Genomic DNA, 22,225 nt, shown 5'->3' with positions numbered 1-22,225 from the left:
TAAGGCGTGTCATTGTCTCACAATACCTCTTTTGTTCCTTTACATGGAAATAAGATTAACTCCCTCCAACGCTCTGCTTCAGGATGATTAAACTGAATGCTATTTCCCCAACAAGAAAACAGAACAAAAAATTAATCCTGAGGAAATTATTATTCCGAAAATGAATTTAATCAGCATGAAGACAAGCAACGCAAGAGTGCACAGATGGAGCAAGACAGTCAACCAAGCTACATATTATATATGAACATTGTCCTAACAGTATAAAAATCAAAGACTGCCGTAAAGGGTTATTTCTGCAAGAAAAAGTTATCATTGGTAGGTGACAACAGCTCAATCCGTAGGGGTCTAACCAATGGGAGCTCCTCTGATCATTATAGCGCGGTCCCATGTTCTGCCTCCATCTGGATGTGGCAGAAAGAGGAAGCTATCATAGGCTGCAAATGGATTCCTATGGATGTAAGTCATCAAAAAATGATGAAGGTCTCTATGCCTAGAGTTCAAGACGTACACCTCTTCTGACCCAAAAGTGGCTCCAAAATGCTCTAAACTAGGGATCAATGAACCAGTTCATAACAAACCAGGTTACAAACTTTTCAAAATGTTGCCGGCAGCCAAACCCAAAGCTTTTCAAGTTAGTGCACCACCATTTTACTGCACATGTCAGCGGGGAAAGACACTAGGTAGGAAAAAGAAGGGTGCTCATATGACCCTACGAGGAAGTTGGGGGGGGGGGGGTTGCCATGATTGGCTCACAGGTCAGCAGACAGCCGGCAGGTGGGTGTCCTTGCAGAACAAGCAGAACGTCATTCTGTGTTGGGCTGTGAATGAGGGTAGATGGGTCTTATAGTGTCTGCCAGAAAACTCTACTGTCAGGGACACTGAAGGGAATGGCTAGAGTGAAGAATTGTGTAGAATAGGGAAAGAAGAACAATTGTGTAGAATAGTGAGAGGCAGGGAAAGCTGTCAGCCGAGAAGTGAGGAGCTGAGGCTGGGTGTGCCTGGCAGTACGTTCCAGCTGCAATTACTGCCTTATAACACAGCAGCAGCTGCTGCAGAACATCAAAGGCATCTACCTGCAAGAACATTTTTTTTTTGGCCATTTTAATATAAAAAAATATTTTTGGGGGATGGGAAGGGGGGAATAAGCTCAAAATGTACAACACGTGTTTTACCATCCAGACCAGAGGGTAGATAGCATTTGAAATCTCAGTGAAAATGTGAACTACTAGTTCGAAATCCATGTCAGGGCATCTCCAGAAAGTTAATTTTTGTTTTTTATTTAAGTTTAGGAAACTAGTATATTAGTGTGTCTTACAATACACAGAGTAGAGGACTATTATATCTCTGAATGATAACATGAACTAGTCCGAAATCCATTTTGGTTGTGAGGGATTAGCTCTCTTGCGGGATTCATTCTCACAATTATCTCCACCAACAACCGGATTTCAGGTCCAACGTGATATTTATTTTTGCCACCAGCAAAAACATAAATCATACAAAATAAAGCCCTGCCCGTCTAGGGACTAGCTACTACAAAAATATAAGCCCTGACTTACCTATACAGAGCACTATTCACACAAGGAACATAAGTGTGTCTTTCTCCAGCCCTATAGTCCTGCAGTCTCCTGGCTGTAACCCTTTAACAGCTTCTGCGGGGATTGGGGCCCAGTAGTCCTCCTGACTCCGGCCTCATGACCCTTAGTCCCAGGCATCACCCAAAGTTCTGGCTAGCACCTAGCTCTTATCCCAGCTTGATTGTGGCACCTGGTGCTGCCTCAGACCTGATGATTGCCGGGGAAGACATGGAAACTCCTGCCATAAATCTCCCCTGGCAGCCATGAGGCCTGTCACTGCCTCACATACCCCCCCGCCCCTTTTTTTTTAAGCCCGGAGGGGTGAACACTAGCATCAAACCAAGATGCTCGTGAGAGGGCATCGACCTGGCCTACAGTCTTCCCCTTATTCTGCCAGACCCAGGACAACAGCGCTTGGTTTGTCACCAACATGAGTTTATTACGGAACAGATAAGACCTACGGGATTTTTTTTGCCCATCTCATAACGAGGTACTCTCTTTCCTGAGCAAGGAGGAAGTGCTTTTGCTCCCGTAACCTCTCTCTTTTCTTTTTCTCTCCACACCTGGCATTCGGCCTCTGGAACTTCTCTCAGATGTTTTTATATAATCGGCAGGCTTTCTTTTTAGATTCTCTGGCTTCCACACATGCTCCTCATGTCCTTTCTTGGACTGCTGCAGCTCTTGGCTGAACTGTTCCCAGTCATGGTCGTGTCCCGACCCTTCCTCATTTGTCTTGTGGGGCTCCTTCAGCAGAGCATGCTTGTCCCCGCTCGCTTCTTTTACAGGTCTCTGGTTCACATCTTCCTTCTTTCCAGCAGTGGTTTCCCCCGCTTTGGCTGCAGTTTCAGAGACCTCTGCTTCTTTAGTGTTTTTTCCCCACTTTGATAGCCGCTCCTTCGGTCTCTGCAGCACCTGAGGATTCACCTCCTCCAACACCTTGGCCTTAACTTCTTCAGCCTTTGTTTTCTTGGACCCGACATCATATACTTGCCCTCTTAAGTCCTTCTCTTTCTCATCAAGAAAGGAGGCACTGGGGACTCCGGGGACTTCACAAGACTTGTTGACTTCTGGCCTTTTCTCCAGAGGCTCACTCAGAACACTGTTCTCCTTTTGGGAGGAATTTAGGAGAGCCAGCCCATAGTAGTAGACAGGATCCGCATACTGGCCGCCCATCTCCTTGTATTTCTTTCTTTCCCAGCAGGCTGCTGGCTACTTGGAAGGCTTTGTAGGCAGAGGGGACGTCTTTCGCAACCAGGTCCTGATTACACACTGCCATGAGTCTCATGGCCTCTGCATCCACATCAGTCCCATTAACGGGTTCAGCAGAAAGATCTTCCATTATCTCTGCCTCGGTCGTCACCGCAGCGCCACCATCCCCAGACCCCTTCTTAAAAGGCTCTGGCTTAGACTTCTTGGCCTCTAACTCTTTAGGCTTAGTCTTCTCCAACTCATAGATGTTCTTCCCGACGCCATCCTTTGAGTTCATGAGATCCTCCGTCTCAAGCCACTTCAAGCCCGTTGTCGATGTCTACTGTAGACCTTTGCGTCTTTCTGGAGTCTTTTCTCTTCTTCTGGACATCAGGCCGTAGACCCTTTAATTCCCTCATCTTTTCCGGGGTCTCCTCCTTTGACCCCTCTGCAGCCTTCTTTGGTGACTCTGTGCAGACCGCAAGACCTCGACATGGTAGCTTCCCTCTCGGAGTTGCTAACGGTCACAGCACATACAGTACAGACGAAAAGTTTGGACACACCTTCTCATTCAAAGAGTTTTCTTTATTTTCATGACTATGAATGCATCAAAACTATGAATTAACACATGTGGAATTATATACATAACAAACAAGTGTGAAACAACTGAAAATATGTCATATTCTAGGTTCTTCAAAGTAGCCACCTTTTGCTTTGATTACTGCTTTGCACACTCTTGGCATTCTCTTGATGAGCTTCAAGAGGTAGTCCCCTGAAATGGTCTTCCAACAGTCTTGAAGGAGTTCCCAGAGATGCTTAGCACTTGTTGGCCCTTTTGCCTTCACTCTGAGGTCCAGCTCACCCTAAACCATCTCGATTGGGTTCAGATCCGGTGACTGTGGAGGCCAGGTCATCTGGCGCAGCACCCCATCACTCTCCTTCATGGTCAAATAGCCCTTACTTTCAAAGTTTTCCCAATTTTTCGGCTGACTGACTGACCTTCATTTCTTAAAGTAATGATGGCCACTTGTTTTTCTTTACTTAGCTGCTTTTTTCTTGCCATAATACAAATTCTAACAGTCTATTCAGTAGGACTATCAGCTGTGTATCCACCTGACTTTTCCTCAACGCCACTGATGGTCCCAACCCCATTTATAAGGCAAGAAATCCCACTTATTAAACCTGACAGGGCACACCTGTGAAGTGAAAACCATTTCAGGGGACTACCTCTTGAAGCTCATCAAGAGAATGCGAAGAATGTGCAAAGCAGTAATCAAAGCAAAAGGTGGCTACTTTGAAGAACCTAGAATATGACATATTTTCAGTTGTTTCACACTTGTTTGTTATGTATATAATTCCACATGTGTTAATTCATAGTTTTGATGTCTTCAGTGTGAATCTACAATTTTCATAGTCATGAAAATAAAGAAAGCTCTTTGAATGAGAAGGTGTGTCCAAACTTTTGGTCTGTACTGTACGTCACCTATACTGCTCGTGTCCTTATTAATCCTGACCGCTAGGGGCACCGATGAGCTGATCCCTACCTGGGACACCTCCCCAGCAACCATAGAACCCCATGGAGACCGCATATCCACCTCTGGTATGTGTGGTACACTCTCTAATATTGCCACACATTCCGGTCCGTTCACCGCATTGGGTTCCCCCAGCTGTATTTTCTCAACATTTATCAACACCTCTGTCTATTTTATAATCTTTCTTCTAGGGGGTGCTATTTCCATGACCACATCCTGCAACGGTAAAGGCATGTCAATACCATCACATTTTTCATAAGACGTCACCTTTTCATTATGCACTTTATCAGCACCATTGTTTCTAATGGCCACTTCACTTAAAGGGTTAGGCACCAGTTCTGCAAGAGTCTCATTACTGACTGCAGAAGTGTTTCCACTTCCCCACAAATTACGAAACAACGGGAAATCACGGCCCAACATTCCCTCATACATGAGCGTATTTATGCCAGGAAGTCCATCAGTCCCAGCTGTCACCGTGGTCTCACACCCAGTGAGAACTACCTGACAGTCCTTATTAACCGCATGTCTGTCCAGCACATTTATCACTTTTCCACTCTCAGGCTTTACTTTTGTGCTACCCTAGCATGGGATCTCTGACTTTTGCTATCCCTAAACTAGCTTTGGTCATGGGCAATTTAGGCAACAAAGCAACTTTTACCCCTGTGGACTCATGCGAGGTAGCAACCCCAACAGGCTTACCTGCCTGTTCAGTCACAGTTTTTTTTCACATTGTCCCATACTTTTGTTTCTTGCCTCGGTGACTTATCACCTCCTGGCCCAGCAGGTAGCAACTGCCGCCGACTCACTGTCACTGGGTCTGCCACACAGAGACGAGGACATCCCCTGGACATCTCTTCCGAGATCATCATCCAAAATCCAGCTTTTGGAGACATATCCTTGATTCCTGGTAGCATGATCACCTGAAGACTCCGTGAGGCAACCGTTGCTACTGGAAACGACACAGCCTAGAGTCCAGACCTTTCCCGGATGGTCACTCCAGCAGCAAACATTGGGACTCTGTGCACAGTTGCAGGGTATATGGGAAATCCTGAGAGCCGCACCGCTCTCCACTTGCTTTTCTTCCCGATGGTTGCCCTTGGCAACGGCACACTTCCGCTTGTCCTCCAGAACTCCAACCGCAGACCTTGAGGTACTCCCGCCGTACCATATCTGCCAAAATAAGAGAAAATCCTTGCCCAGTATGAATTCTGGCCTCAGGGTCTCGCATTTCAATAGCTATCACTGCACGGAGCCATAGTCCATCCCAAAGGTCAGTAACACCTTAGTTTTTGTCTCTGGCCCTCGTGTTACAAAGTCCAGAATTTCGGGCAGGACCCTCGACACTTGCTGGTGGGAGTCTAGTATCATTCCCAGCGGGATTACCCCAATCACCAACTCGCAGGACTTTTCCCATGGGCTCCACCATTTTGCAGCCATTTTCACTAGTCAGTCTCTCTATTTGGGCTCCTGGCCCTTTAAACCACCACACAACTTGCACTACAGGGAAAAAAAAAAGTCCAGATTATCACCAGCAGTTTTTCATCAGCACCTGCTCGTTTCTGCATTGTCATTGCTCCTAGCAACCACTTTGCCTTCTTTCAGCAGGGACGTTTGTACGCATCCTCCACCAATTGTGAGGGATTAGCTCTCTTTCGGGGGTCATTCTCACAATTGTCTCCACCAACAACCGGATTTCAGGTCCAACATGAGATTTATTTTTGCCACCAGCAAAAACATAAATCATACAAAATAAAGACCTGCCCGTCTAGGCACTAACTACTACAAAAACATAAGCCCTGACTCACCTATACAGAGCACTATTCACACAAGTGCGGCTTTCTCTAGCCCTATAGTCCAGCAGCCTCCTGGCTGTAACCCTTCAATAGCTTCTGTGGAGAATGTGGCCCAGTAGTCGTCCCGACTCCAGACTCATGACCCTTAGTCCCAGATGTCTCGGCGTCACCCAAAGTTCTGGCTAGCACCTAGCCCCATGGCCCCTCAGCCAACACAGTTGAGACCAATTGTACAGTGCCTCCACAATTCTCAGTTTCACCAAACACTCTCCCCTGACTGACAGTCTGGGCTCCTATCCCAGACTGATTGTGGCATCTGGTGCTGCTTCAGACCTGATGGTTGCCGGGTAAGACATGGAAACTCCTGCCATAAATCTCCTAGCAGCCATGAGGCCTGTCACGGCCTCACATGGTGTATCTGCACGCTCTTCCAATTTAGCTTTTTTTGTTTTCTGTTTGAGAAAATAGCATATTAGTGTCTTATAATACAAAGGGTAGCGGACTACCAGTTCATATTTATCCTAGTCTGAGTGATAACATGAAATAGTAGGCCAAAATCCATGTTGCATCTCCTGACATTTAAAATGTATTTTTTGTTTGTGTGAAGGAAATGTGTGACTAAAATTTTTGTCTGCCAGTTAAGACCAGATAGTAACACATTCTTTTCTAATCTGTTTTTATTTTCAGATTGTAGATTTTTTATTTTATTTTCTGAACTTTATTATGTGGACAGGCATCTGTGACCTGTGCAGAGGTCATTGTACAAGAAAAAAATAGATAAACTCTGACAATCACCTATCGTGAATGGTGAATCCTGTCTTATCTATGCAAAGAGGTGTTATCATTACAGGCAGGATTAGAATGAGTTAACTGCAGTAAAGTGATTTGTACAAGCCAAGAAGTGGAGCCAATTATTAGACATAGTGGCCAGTGCAAAAACTGCAAGATTATCACATTAGAATTTTTTTTAATTTTGGGGAAACAACATACATGTGGCTTACAATACAAAGGGTAGCAAAAAGTTTGCATCTCTGAGTAATAACGTGAAATACTAGGTCGAAATCCATATCTTTGCATCTCCAGACAGTTGGTATAGTGATGGGAGGAAATAATCTAATAATAATATAAGCAAGTGCGGATGCGGTGCGATTTTCACGCACTGCTAGGAGACGATCGGGATGGGGACCCGATCTTTATTATTTTCCCTTATAACATGGTTATAAGTGAAAATAATAGCATTCTTAATAGAGAATGCTTAGTAAAATAGGGATGGAGGGGTTAAAATAAATAAATAAATAATCATTTACTTGTTCGCGCAGCCCGGCTTCTCTTCTGTCTTCTTCTTTGATGATCTTTGAGGAAAAGGACCTGTGGTGACGTCACTGCATTCATCACATGGTCCATCACATGATCGATCACCATGGTTATTTATTTTTTTAACCCCTCCGTCCCTATTTTACTAAGCATTCTGTATTAAGAATGATATTATTTTCCCTTATAACCATGTTATAAGGGAAAATAATAAAATCTACACAACACCTAGCCCAAACCCGAACTTCTGTGAAGGAGTCCGGGTTCGGGTCTGGGTACCAAACATGCCGATTTTTCTCACGCACGTGCAAAACGCTTTACAACGTTTTGCATTTGTGCGGGAAAAATGGTGCTTTTTCCCGCGACGCACCTGCATCTTATCCGGCCCTTACACGCGACGCCCATGTGAAAGAGGCCTAAGGGTTGCATAGCATCATAAATCAGTGTAATGTTATGTGACCCTGGCAGTGCTGGGAGTTCAGGCCGCGTCCCTCACTGCAAGTCCACAGCGAGACACTCGCTCATCTGAAAGGGGACTTAGTGGCGCCAATACTGCATTATCTCCAAATTCAACTGTCAGTAGCAGTGTCTTCAGTGTGTTTGTGGAAACTGAAGGACATCGTATTGCGCCTCCCTTTCTTTAAAGTGGCTCAGTCACCGGGATCAACCCTATTAAACCAGACATGCTGGCTGGTTTGGCATCATGCTGATTTAAACAACACCTTTCTTTTGTCTGTATGCTAAAGAGCTGCGGAGAAATCTGCATTTTTATTAATATGCAAATTAGAAATTTGAGCACAAGGACACAACCAGACAATTTAGGCCAAATTGTCATTATCACGAACTTAACCTTCCAGGTGGTAGTGAGAAAACATAAAATCCGTTTCTAGAAGAGTTTCCTGCCAAATAATGAAGCAGATGTGTTTGCCTGCTGTGAGGGGGACGCCCTAAAGGAAAACTCCTAGATGAACAATTATTAACATCTTTAGTGCCAGTGTGCTGTGAAGTAAACATAGGATTTCTACCAGGATCCTTGCCTGACAAGAGTCTACTCCTAAAAGAACAACTCCTCGAATACATTTGCCACTACCAGATAATAGGATTACCAGTGAACTTATTGCTTATGCCATACAAAACGCTTCTTATTGATTAATTGTACCAACTGTCCAGAGACTATTGATCTTCAATGTTTAACTGGTTTACAATTACTGACTCCTCATTCTTACAACTACTATTCTCAACATTTGCACCCAACGGTGCTGGCGTCACGAACAAAGGGGCCCAGCGACAAGCACCCTAAACATCACCACCATCAAGGGCACCTCAACCAACATCTGACTGATGTTCCCTGCAACAGAGAGTGCCCCGTAAGATCTCATGCTGTCTTCCCATCCACTGCACTGCTGACCCAGGGAGGCATCTGCTAACAGTGAGTACATGAACTATTGCACCCATTGGCCCACCGTGAGCCTCACGTGTTTTCCCCTGCGGTCCGGCACGCTGCACCTACTGCCACCACTATTAATGCAACATATCTGCCACTACTACCACCAGTACTTACTACTACTACTATTACTATTACTACTATTACCCATAGAAAGCTGACCTATTGCCTTGTATGTTCCAGCAATATGTCTGTATGTTCCAGACTGGAACAGTTTAATTGGAGTCCAGGAGAAATGGGACTACTTAAAAGTGGCACTATTGAAGGCAACAGAAGATTGCATTAGGCTTGTCAGTAAAAGCAAAAAAAGGAAGAGACCACTGTGGTACTCAGCAGACGTGGCCAAAATCATTAAAAACTAGAGATGGGATGGGGGATTCATCGAATCCACGAATCCCTCGAATCTTGCTGGATTCGTGGGATTCGTGGACTCGAATCCCGACGTAATTTGCCTGAAACGAATCCGGTGCGAGGGACTGGGAGGCGGAGCTGGGGGCCGGTGCGTTCACTGTTTAACTGGTTCACTTTTTTGAATGAAGCAGGCGGCTCAGGCAGGTGACGTCAGTCAGTGACGCTGCCGCTCGTCTGCCCGGCCAGCCTGTTACGATAGCAGTACTAGCCCTGTAAGTAAGATTTATTGAATCATGTAATACTACAGACAGAGGGGGCAGCATGATTATCAATCACAATTACACATTTTATAACTACTGGAGCGGCAATGGGGGTGGGGGGGGGTCTGTGGATGACACTGTTATGGGGTGGGGGGTGGTTCTGTGGATGGCACTGTTATAGGGTGGGGGGGTCTCTGGATGGCACTGTTATAGGGTGGGGGGGTCTGTGGATGGCACTGTTATGGGGTGGGGGGGTCTCTGGATGGCACTGTTATAGGGTGGGGGGGTCTGTGGATGGCACTGTTATAGGGTGGGGGGGGTCTGTGGATGTCACTGTTATGGGGTGGGGGGGTCTGTGGATGGCACTGTTATAGGGTGGGGGGGGTCTGTGGATGGCACTGTTATGGGGTGGGGGGTCTGTGGATGGCACTGTTATAGGGTGGGGGGGTCTATGGATGGCACTGTTATGGGTGGGGGGGGTCTGTGGATGGCACTGTTATGGGGTGGGGGGTCTGTGGATGGCACTGTTATGGGGTGGGGGGGTCTGTGGATGGCACTGTTATGGGGTGGGGGGGTCTGTGGATGGCACTGTTAACGGGTGGGTGGGTCTGTGGATGGCACCGTTATAGGATGGGGGGGTCTGTGGATGGCACTGTTATGGGGTGGGGGGGTCTGTGGATGGCACTGTTATAGGATGGGGGGGTCTGTGGATGGCACTGTTATGGGGTGGGGGGGGTCTGTGGATGGCACTGTTATAGGATGGGGGTCTGTGGATGGCACTGTTATGGGATGGGGGGGTCTGTGGATGGCACTGTTATGGGGTGGGGGGGTCTGTGGATGGCACTGTTATGGGGTGGGGGGATCTGTGAATGCCAGGGGGAGAGGTGAGAGGCACTATGATACTACTGGCACATTGGGGGGAGGCACTATGATACGGGCACATTATGGGGGGAGATGGCACTATGATACGGGCACATTATGGGGGGAGATGGCACTATGATACAGGCACATTATGGGGGGAGATGGCACTATGATACGGGCACATTGGGGGGGCGATGGCACTATGATACCGGCACATGGGGGGGAGGAGAGAGGCACTCCCCACTTGATACTGGCACATGATTAGGGGGGCATCTATGGGGACACTTACTGGCACATTATTGGGTGGCACTGTGGGGCCACTTCTTATTGGCACATTATTGGGGGCACTATGGGGGCATCTACTGAGGCCACAAAGAAGGGGTATTTTATATGGGGGGCTCTGTGTGGTACTAGTATTATCAGGGGTATTATCTGTTTCTGCAGTATAGTATTGGGGAGCACAGCGGAACAGTATTGGGGGTGTTAGGATGATTTGTCCAGAAGATGGGAGGATGATGGAAAAGTAGTAAACTAAGATTTTTTTTTTTGTCAAGCTGCAGAGACGAAAAATGGCTGAAAAATGGTGTCTGGTCTGAAAGGAGAAGATGAGGAAAGAGAACATCTACAAGAGACGTCACTGGATGTAAGAGGTATGAGGCTGTATTACCCTGTATGTTCTGTAGTGATAGGAACAGGGGTCATCGCGGTCATATAGGGTGCGACCGTGACTGGGAGGTGGAGGTTCAGACAAACTGACGCGGTCTGACTTTGTTTCTTACACCGTGCGTTCACAAAATTATGTACAGGATTCGTAGGATTCGAGATTCGAAAGATTCGATATATTCGAGAACCTTTTCGGATTCGAAAAAAAATTGGATTCGTCCCACCTCTATTAAAAACAAAAAGATAGCATTTAGGAATTATAAAAAAACAAAACGAGGATGACAGACAAATTTATAAGATTAGGCAGAGAGAGGCCAAACAAGTTATAAGAGCTTCTAAAGCACAGGCAGAAGAGAAATTAGCTCAGTCAGGGAAAAAAGGCGATAAGGCATTCTTCAGATACATAAATGAAAAAAGGAAACTAAAACAAGGAATTACCAAATTAAAAACTAAAGAAGGAAGGTATATGGAAGAAGATAAAGAACTAGCTGACTGCCTCAATGAATACTTCTGTTCAGTTTTTACAAAGGAAAATGAAGAAGAAGGACCTCAGTTGGGAAAGAAGACTAATGAATCTTTTGACGCATGTGTCTTTACAGAGGAAGAGGTTCTAAGTCAACTGTCTAAAATTAATACAAATAAGTCACAGGGGCCTGATGGGATACACCCAAAGCTATTAAAAGAGCTCAGCGGTGAACTAGCAAAACCATTAACAGATTTATTTAACCAATCACTGGCAACAGGGGTCGTCCCAGAGGATTGGAAATTAGCAAATGTTGTGCCCATTCACAAGAAAGGTAGTAGGGAGGAATCGGGCAACTATAGGCCAGTAAGCCTGACATCAATAGTGGGGAAATTAATGGAAACCATACTTAAGGAGAGGATTGTGGACCATCTAAAATCCCATGGATTGAAAGATGAAAAACAGCATGGGTTTACTTTAGGGAGATCATGTCAAACTAATCTTATAGATTTTTTTGATTGGGTGACTAAAATAATAGATGGAGGAGGTGCAGTAGACATCGCTTATCTAGACTTTAGTAAGGCTTTTGATACTGTCCCACATAGAAGGCTTATCAATAAAGTGCAGTCATTGGGCTTGGACTCCCATATTGTTGAATGGATTAGGCAGTGGCTGAGGGACAGGCAACAGAGGGTTGTAGTCAATGGAGTATATTCAGACCAAGGTCTTGTTACCAGTGGGGTACCTCAGGGATCTGTTCTGGGACCCATATTGTTTAATATCTTTATCAGCGAAATTGCAGAAGGCCTCAATGGTAAGGTGTGTCTTTTTGCTGATGACACAAAGATTTGTAACAGGGTTGATGTTCCTGGAGGAATACACCAAATGGAAAAGGACTTAGGAAAACTAGAGGAATGGTCAAAAATCTGGCAACTAAAATTTAATGTTGATAAGTGCAAGTTAATGCACCTGGGATGTAAAAACCCAAGAGCATAATATAAAATCAGTGATACAGTCCTAACCTCAGTATCTGAGGAAAGGGATTTAGGGATCATTATTTCAGAAGACTTAAAGGTAGGCAGACAATGTCACAGAGCAGCAGGAAATGCTAGCAGAATGCTTGGGTGTATAGCAAGAGAAATTACCAGTAGAAAAAGGGGGGTGCTCATGCCGCTCTACAGAGCACTAGTGAGACCTCATTTGGAGTATTGTGCTCAGTACTGGAGACCATATCTCCAGAAGGATATTGATACTTTGGAGAGAGTTCAGAGAAGAGCTACTAAACTGGTACATGGATTGCAGGATAAAACTTACCAGGAAAGATTAAAGGAACTTAACATGTATAGCTTGGAAGAAAGACGAGACAGAGGGGATATGATAGAAACTTTTAAATACATAAAGGGAATCAACAAGGTAAAAGAGGAAAGAATATTTAAAAGAAGAAAAACTGCTACAAGAGGACATAGTTTTAAATTAGAGGGGCAAAGGTTTAAAAGTAATATCAGGAGAGAGTAGTGGATGCATGGAATAGCCTTCCTGCAGAAGTGGCAGCTGCAAATACAGTGGAGGAGTTTAAGCATGCATGGGATAGGCATAAGGCCATCCTTCATATAAGATAAAGCCAGGGGCTATCCATAGTATTTAGTATATTGGGCAGACTAGATGGGCCAAATGGTTCTTATCTGCCGACACATTCTATGTTTCTATGTTTCTATGCTGCTTCTGCTGTTGCTACTATTGCGGTCACATGCCTCTTATTATGCTACCCTTTCCACATCAACACTGCGCTGTTGCTGATCCTAATAAAAAGGGATAATTTTTTTTGTTTGGTTCACACTTTTTCTTCGGACAATTAATACTACTGCATATCATATAGGCAGGCATTCAGACCCTGAGAAGGCATCATTTTTGGATGCTTGGTCCTCTAACAAGCCACTTTTTAACATTATTTTATTCTATAGTACCGTTTATGTTTAAACATCATCTGCCCCCGATAAGGAATCTGAAAATGCATAACATATGTGACAAGGCGGTGTGTTTTTAAACACTCTGTGAGTTAACTACGTGAAATGTGGGTTTATCCACAGCTATGTTTGTCAGTGTCACTCAGACATGATTTACTATTGCTGTCATTGCGTTCAAGAGCTTATGGAGGGGGGAGGGAAAAACAAAAATTTATAAGAAATGAATGAAAAGAGATAACAGGTTTCTAAAAATTCCTTGAGTCCTGGGAGACTAGAGGATGTTATATCTCAATTTACAGAGCAATTGGAGCCAATTCAGGTACAAATTAAACTTTTGGAATATTTTAGCAAACCTGAACTGAACCAAACCTTGACAGGTTTGCTAATCTCTACTCTAAACCATCTATATAAGCTACATACGTTTTGGGATTCTGTTCTGTTGAGCAATGAAACAAAAGTTAAACTTTTCAGGCCTATGAACCAGCATTATGTCCATAGGAGGAACAATGAAGCATATGCTGAAAAGTACATCCTGCCTATATTGGAGCATTAAGGTAACGGCCAAAGGGTGAGAAAGGCGCTCATAGGGTAAGTAAATCGAGGTACAACAGCTTCTTTCAAAGAGCTGGTGGATGCGATAGACTCACCTGTTATGGTTGCACCGAAGTTAAGTGCAACCATATTGCAGGTGAGCTGTGAAGTATAAAAGGTGCAGGTCGGTGCTGCCAGATGCGTCAAGAAGCCCCTTGGGACGAAGGCCAAGTCGCCACTCAGGTATATATTGGAAAACGTATCTTAGCTTGTCACTGTGGAGTGATCAAGCTGGTAGACGATCATAAGGCGCATTACCACGACCCGGTACAGGATGCAATAAAGTTTATTTTGAGACAACGCGTTTCGGGGTCTCGACGACCCCTTTATCAAGTCTTAATTTTGTGGAGCATGGCAGTGGCTCTGTGATGTTCTGGGACTGCTTTGCTTCATCTGGCACTGGAAACCTGCAGCATGTGAAGGGGCAAGGGGGATTAAATCAAGTATCAGGAAATCCTAGGAGAAAACATCATGCTTTCTTTGAGAAAGCTAAAGTTAGGGCATCATTGGACCCTCCAAAGGGACAGTCATGTAATATTCTGGAGTCGCCGTCACCAGACTTAAACACCATAGAAATTCTTTAGTGGGATTTGAAGATGGTGGTTGCAGCACATAAACCAAAGAATATTAGTGAACTGAAGGACATTGGCTTTGAGGAATAACCTCAGATTCCTTAGGTTAATTCAAAAAGAGAGAAAAAGAGACTCCTTGGGATGGTATGGATATGCATTAGCTTATATTTCACTTACTATTCCCCCATAAGGGGACTGAATGCAATTAATCCACCCTATTATAAAATGTAACCTTTATTATTGTATATAAAAAGAACTTTGGTGTTAAGATTAAAACCACAAACATCTCTCTGTTCAGTCCCACTATTGTAAGTGTAGGTTTAAACTTGTAACTAGATATAACAAGTATAAGTAATATTAACAATCTGTTTACATCAGTTTGTATCCTGAGGATAGGTCATCAATATTAAAAGCCCAGAGAACCCCTTTAATTCAGCAGCTGCTTATTTTCAGCCATTGGATGATAAATGTATTCAACTGTGAACTCAATATAGCAAGTGCCAGGCTTATACAGGGTCCGTTGGTGTACTCTTAGGCCTCTTTCACACGGGCGTCGCGTGTGAGGGCCGGTTAGGATGCAGGTGCATCGCGGAAAAATGCACGATTTTTCCACGCAAGTGCAAAGCGTTTTAATGCGTTTTGCACGAGCATGAGAAAAATCGCCATATTTGGTACCCAGACCCGAACCCGGACTTCTTCACAGAAGTTCGGGTTTGGGATCGGTGTTGTGTAGATTTTATTATTTTCCCTTATAACATGGTTATAAGGGAAAATAATATCATTCTTAATACAGAATGCTAAGTAAATTAGGAATGGAGGGGTTAAAAAAATAAATAATTAAACCTCATCCACTTATTCGCGCTGCCCAGCTCGGTGGCGGACCATGTGATGGACCATGTGATGAGCGCAGTGATGTCACCAAAGTTCCTTTTCCTCCCAGGTCATCAAAGAAGAAAAAAGAAGACGAGCCGGGCAGCGCCAACAAGTGGATGAAGTGAGTTTAATTATTTATTAAATTTTTTAACCCCTCCATCCCTAATTTACTTCTGTATTAAGAATGCTATTATTTTCTCTTATAACCATTTTATAAAGGAAAATAATAATGATCGGGTCCCCATCCCGATCGTCACCTAGAAACCATGCGTGAAAATCGCACCGCATTCGTACTTGCATGCGGATGCTTGAGATTTTCACGCAGCCCCATTCAATTCTATGGGGCCTGCGTTGCGTGAAAAACGCACATTATAGAGCATGCTGCAATTTTCACGCAATGCACAAGTGATGCGTGAAAATCACTGCTCATGTGCACAGCCCCATAGAAATGAATGGGTCCGGATTCAGTGCGGGTGCAATGCGTTGAAAACATCCTGCACGGTATGATATACAAATCTGCGGATGTCACTGGCCATATTATTGAAGAAAATCACAGAAATAAGATAATAATGCACTTAGTAAAGTACAGGGTGGGCCATTTATATGGATACACCTTAATAAAATGGGAATGGTTGGTGATATTAATTTCCTGTTTGTGGCACATTAGTATATGTGAGGGGGGAACTTTTCAAGATGGGTGGTGACCATGGCGGCCATTTTGAAGTCGGCCATTTTGAATCCAACTTTTGTTTTTTCAATAGGAAGAGGGTCATGTGACACATCAAACTTATTGGGAATTTCACACGAAAAACAATGGTGTCCTTGGTTTTAACGTAACTTTATTCTTTCATGAGTTATTTACAAGTTTCTCTTTGTTTACAGCCATTGACATGTCGCCGAGGTTAACACGTGAGGAGCGGATAGAAATTGTGTTGATGTCTGGTGAACGCAGTAACCGGGTCATTGCAGCAGATTTAAATGCAAGACACCCTACGAGATCACCCATCTCCCATGCTACAGTTAGCAAACTGCTTGCTAAGTTTCGTGAAACTGATTTAGTGTTGGATTTGCCAAAATGTGGACGCATGAAATCTGTCTCTAATGAAGAAACATCAGTGGCTGTCCTAGCTTTATTCAGCAAGAGCCCACAGCGTAGCACTCGCCGCATGTCACTGGAGAGTGGCATTAGTCGAACATCCCTTCGGCGGATATTAGCTACTCACAAATGGCACCCTTACAAACTCCAGCTACTGCAGCATCTCAACGAGGAAACGAGGATGACCCAGATCGGCGCACTGAATTTGCAGAATGGGCAAAACAAAAATTGGAACAGGACCCTCAGTTTACGCAGAAGATTTTGTTCAGTGATGAGGCAAACTTTTATGTGAATAGTGAAGTTAACAAACAAAACCACCGCTATTGGTCTGACACTAACCCACATTGGATAGATCCCTCCAAGACTGTTGGAACAAAAAAATTGATGGTATGGTGTGGTATATGGGGTACAAAGATAGTGGGGCCATTCTTCATCAATGGAAACCTCAAGGCACACTGGATATGCAAAATTGCTACATGATGATGTGTTTCCCTCTTTATGCACTGAAGCTGGCATGTTCCCTGAGTTTTTCCAGCAAGATGGTGCACCACCACATTATAGGTGTCAGGTCCGAGCATTCCTAGATGAACAGTTTCCTGGAAAGTGGATTGGTCGTCGTGGGCCAGAGTTGAATGGCCCCCAAGGTCTCCCGATCTGACCCCCTTAGACTTTTATCTTTGGAGTCATCTGAAGGCAATTGTCTATGCTGTGAAGATACGAGATGTGCAGCACCTGAAACTACGGATACTGGAAGCCTGTGCTAGCATTTCTCCTGCGGTGTTGCTATCAGTGTGTGAAGAGTGGGAGAAGAGGGTTGCATTGACAATCCAACACAATGGGCAGCACATTGAACACATTTTATAAGTGGTCAGAAACTTGTAAATAACTCATGAAAGAATAAAGTTACGTTAAAACCAAGCACACCATTGTTTTTCTTGTTAAAATTCCCAATAAGTTTGATGTGTCACATGACCCTCTTCCTATTGAAAAAACAAAAGTTGGATTCAAAATGGCCAACTTCAAAATGGCCGCCATGGTCACCACCCATCTTGAAAAGTTTCCCCCTCACATATACTAATGTGCCACAAACAGGAAGTTAATATCACCAACCATTCCCATTTTATTAAGGTGTATCCATATAAATGGCCCACCCTGTAGATGCAAGCATTATATGTGGACAAAGTCCTCACTCTAATGTGATAAAATCTGAGACACTTAGCCAATATATTTTGATCAAAACACATCTGAGCCTGCCTACCAAGCGCCAAGGTGGTCTCAGGTCAGGCGGGTCCTACGCTAAACCTACCTAAGCCATTGGGCTTCTATGTTCAGGAGCGCAGATGCCGCACATATGGTGTGCTGCTCCTAGTCACCTCTATGTGCATCAAGCAACCAATGGGAGGAGGAGCAAGCACACCTATATGTACCACCTTATCAAGGCGGTCTGTTTGATAGGAAGGGCAAAAGTGCAAAGGAATGCTACTCCCAAGATAAAATAGGTGCGCATTCACACTAGAAGGTGCCACTCCCTCAAGCAAATACTACATAGACAAAAAAATCACTGAAAAAACTAAGCGGCGTCTGCGCTCCTGAACATAGAAGCCCAATGGCTGAGGTAGGCTTAGCGTAGGACCCGCCTGACCTGAGACCACCTTGGCGCTTGGTAGGCGGGCTCAGATGTGTTTTGATCAAAATATATTGGCTAAGTGTCTCAGATATTATCATATCAGAGTGAGGACTTTGTCCATATATAATGCTTGCATCTACTTTACTAAGTGCAGTATTACCTTATTTCTGTGATTTTCTTCAATAATATGGCCAGTGACATCCACAGATTTGTATATCATACCGTGCAGGATGTTTTTATCTTAGTTGTATCTGTGATTTTTTTGTCTGAGGAGGAGCTCAGCCCTAAGTGCCTGGGATGGGGCAGAAAGTGGAGGGGGGAGGGCTGCTTTAGATGGTGATATCTCCTGAATGGTAGCAGCTAGAAACATGCAACTGGTCTTGTTTGAAAGGCTTTAAGTGCCATACCAGAATAAAGTGCAAACAACAGAGAGGAAATCACTGTTAGAAATCGAGTTGGGAATAACTTGGGTAAAATCTGCTTTTACTTTTACTTTCAGCTGCATTCACTGCAACCTGATTTCAGTGATATCTTCCCCTGTACTGAACATATTGCTGTCATTCTGGTATTGTCTAAAAGCTTGGAATGTCGGATTTAAAACAATATAATATCTGTAGCTGGTACCCCTTTCCTGTCAGTGTGGAGGAGAATAAGGGAGCAGCTGCAGAGCTGACAGGAGGAGAGAAAGACAGTAAAAAAATAATATAGAAATGTAGAAATGTGACATCATCATCAGTGTAGTGACCCACATAATATAATTACGTTATTTTTACCACACAGTGAACGTCGTAAAAATGTTTTCACAAAATAATGTAAAAATTGCTGTTTTTTTTTATCTTTCCCCATAAAAATAAAATAATAAAAAAATTAAATTATTTAATACACTATATATACCCCAAAATGGTTCTGAAAAAACTTTTAATGTGACTATTAAGAGGCTAAAACAAATGCTTACTGATTTCATGTAATTGCAGGGCTTGTCTCTGGTTAGCTGTATGTGAGAGGATACACACTGCTCTGGGGTAGTGGGGGAAGTTATCTACATTCTGATTGGTCCTGCTAGTTCATGTGAGTAGATCAAGGGCTTATGGGAAGTGAGTGGCCTCGAGGACAGGGTAGAGATCACCACAGGAAGTGCAGCAGAGGCCATCTTAGAAAGATGCTGAAATAGAGGCACAGAGAAATAGGGTTGCTAAGGGCTGAATACAGATATCAGAAAGGTAAAATTAACTGCAAAATAAAGCATCATGAATACCTTCCCTTCAGCATCACATATTTTAGGAATTTCATTTTTGGTAGTGAAATGGCAGTTACACTTTAATGTCAGATGCCGTGATCAGCTATGAACATGGCATCTGGGGGGTACAATGACAGGGAGCGGCGCAATCACCGCTTCCTGTGATTGCACCTATTACTTACAAAGAAATGTGTTTCGTGACAAAGTAATTCGTCACAAATAAAAAAAAAAAAATTATTCAGCGAAGCAGCCACATCGAATTTTCCAATACTTCGCTCATCTCTAATCATGACTATCTGACATCCATACCTAAGGGATCTTAGCTGTCACAACTTATAATAATTGGTGGACAAGACTTCTTGAATTAGGTAACTCATTATTACCCACTATGCTCTCTAGCATTCACAGGGTGTTAACACAAACATGACGCTTCTTCTAAGGTCGTGGAATAGTTTAGAATCGTCCAGATCATCAAACGAGTTGTAGCGCAAAGAAATTACAATTTGCTAAAGGGACACACACCTTAGGGCTCATGCACACAAATAGCGGCGCACAATGCACGGGCATTGGCAGTGTGGCTGCTGTTTACATATGCAAGTGAATGGGTCCAGGATCTGCCAGATTCAGTCCGTACCGAAAAGCAAATAGTACATATTCAATTCAAGTCAATCATGGGTCTATATCCGCAAACGGCGTGCACAAGGACGGAGCCCGTGCATTGTGGACCGCTATTTGTTGTCTGCAGCATGGGCATGGGGTACACAAGCTTGTGTGCATGATCCCTAACTATGTTAAATTACAAAATAATAATTATAAATAAATATATTAAAAAAATATGTAGAATGTAAAAATAAGGATAGTAGTAAAAATATAAAAAATGAATACTAAATATCCATTACAAATATACTAGAGATGGAACGGGAGATTCGTCGAATCCACAAATCCATCGAATCTTGCTGGATTCGTGGGATTCGTGGACTCGAATCCTGACGTCCTTTCCGTAATTCGAATCCGACGAATCCCGCCGAGTAGGGCTGCAGTAGGGCTGCGTCTCACTCACCGCTTCCGTGTCCTCCGGAGGCCAGAGAGGCAGGAATTTGCGTATTGCGCATTCGCGATCATACATCGTCATCACGCCGGTGTGAGTCCGACGTCACGTAAGTCCCAGTGCATGCTGGGATGAAGACGTTCTCGGACCCCATGTGTCTGCGGCTGCGCCCTCCTCACTAGTGTCAGTGCCATTAGGTAATTTATTAAGTTAACAGCACTTGAGGCACGCCAGGGGGGAATCAGAGTCACTGTAAATTGATATTGAAATGAAAGGCAGATGGAGAGAGAGTGGTTAATGGAGGCTGCAGGCACCACCTTGGCATGTATAACGTTATGGTTTAGAGAGGGGTTAATGAACGCACCTCCAAGGTGCTTTCATTAACCCCTACAAACCAATAACTTTATACATGCCTAATGCCAAGGTGCTTAAATTAACCCCTCCAAACCCAATGGGCATGTATAAAGTTATTGGTTTGGAGGGGTTAATGGAAGCACCTTGGCATTAGGCTGGCATGTATAAAGTTATTGGTTTGGAGAGGGGTTAATGGAAGAACCTTGGCAATGGGCATGTATAAAGTTATTGGTTTGGAGGGGTTAATGGAAACACCTTGGCAATGGGCATGTATAAAGTTATTAACCCCTTCAAACCAATAACTTTATACATGCCTAATGCCAAGGTGTTTCCATTAACCCCTTCAAACCAATAACTTTATACATGCCTAATGCCAAGGTGCTTCCATTAACCCCTCCAAACCAATAACTTTATACATGCCTAATGCCAAGGTGTTTCCATTAACCCCTTCAAACCAATAACTTTATACATGCCTAATTTCGTACGTTATTTTAAGGAGGTTTTTCTTATTAGATTACTCGATGAATCGAGAAATTATAATCGATAGAATACTCGTGTCTGCCGCTCGCCGCCAGAGAGAAGAGACGCCTGCAAGCCCCGGACTTCCTGCACTGCTGGAGCCTGCCTCAGCCTCACTGAGCACCCCAGCCACACATACGAAGGTACTACAGCCTGGAGCGGGAGCACTTCATGTTGGAGGAGTGTGGCCCGTAGTCCGACTGCAGGTTCAGAGTCTTCACCCGCACATGGGGACACTGTACAGCACATGGGGGCACTGTATAGCACATGGGGGCACTGTACAGCACATGGGGGCACTGTACAGCACATGGGGGCACTGTATGGCACATGAGGGCAATGTGGGGCACTGTATGGCACATGGGGGCACATGGGGGCAAGGAATGGAACATGGGGGCACTGTATGGCACATTGAGGCAAGGAATGGCACATGGGGGCACTGTATGGCACATGAGGGCCCACGAGGGCACTGTATGGCACATGGGAGCAGACGCGTACATACAGGGGTCGCAGTTGCAGTGGGGGGTGGCTTTGACAGGGAAGGGGCACCATGGATCAGTTTCGCACTGGGGCCCCATGGAATGTGTGTACGCCACTCGCCTGGGCTAACCTATAATGGGGCACTATACCTGGCTAACCTATATTTATTGGGGTACTATACCTGGCTAACCTATACTGGGGTACTATACCTGGCTAACCTATACTAAAGCACTATAGCTGGCTATTGTCTAACCTATACTGGGGCATCTATATCTGGCTACCTAATACTGTGGGCAACTATACCTGGCTACCTACAAATGGGGGCATCTATACCAGGCTCCATATACTGGGGGCTACTATACCAGGCTACCTATACCAAAATTCAAGTGATATAGCTAAGCTTGCTGTTGCTAACTGCACTATTCTC

At 44.3% G+C, this 22,225-nt stretch overlaps 1 long non-coding RNA gene across 1 annotated transcript; it reads left to right on the top strand.

Annotated features, from left to right (window-relative positions):
* The first annotated feature begins 1,175 nt into the window (after nucleotides 1–1,175).
* Nucleotides 1,176–20,851, top strand: LOC121004633. The gene is made up of 3 exons (XR_005779798.1): nucleotides 1,176–1,187; nucleotides 9,332–9,341; nucleotides 20,724–20,851. It is a non-coding gene; the product is annotated as an uncharacterized LOC121004633 (long non-coding RNA).
* Nucleotides 20,852–22,225: the final 1,374 nt, after the last annotated feature.

The sequence above is a fragment of the Bufo bufo genome, chromosome 6 (genome assembly GCF_905171765.1).
Source record: "Bufo bufo chromosome 6, aBufBuf1.1, whole genome shotgun sequence".
NCBI classification, from domain to species: Eukaryota; Metazoa; Chordata; class Amphibia; order Anura; family Bufonidae; genus Bufo; species Bufo bufo.
The sequence above is the reverse complement of the archived record's forward strand: the minus strand, read 5'-3'. Positions and strand labels throughout refer to the sequence as shown.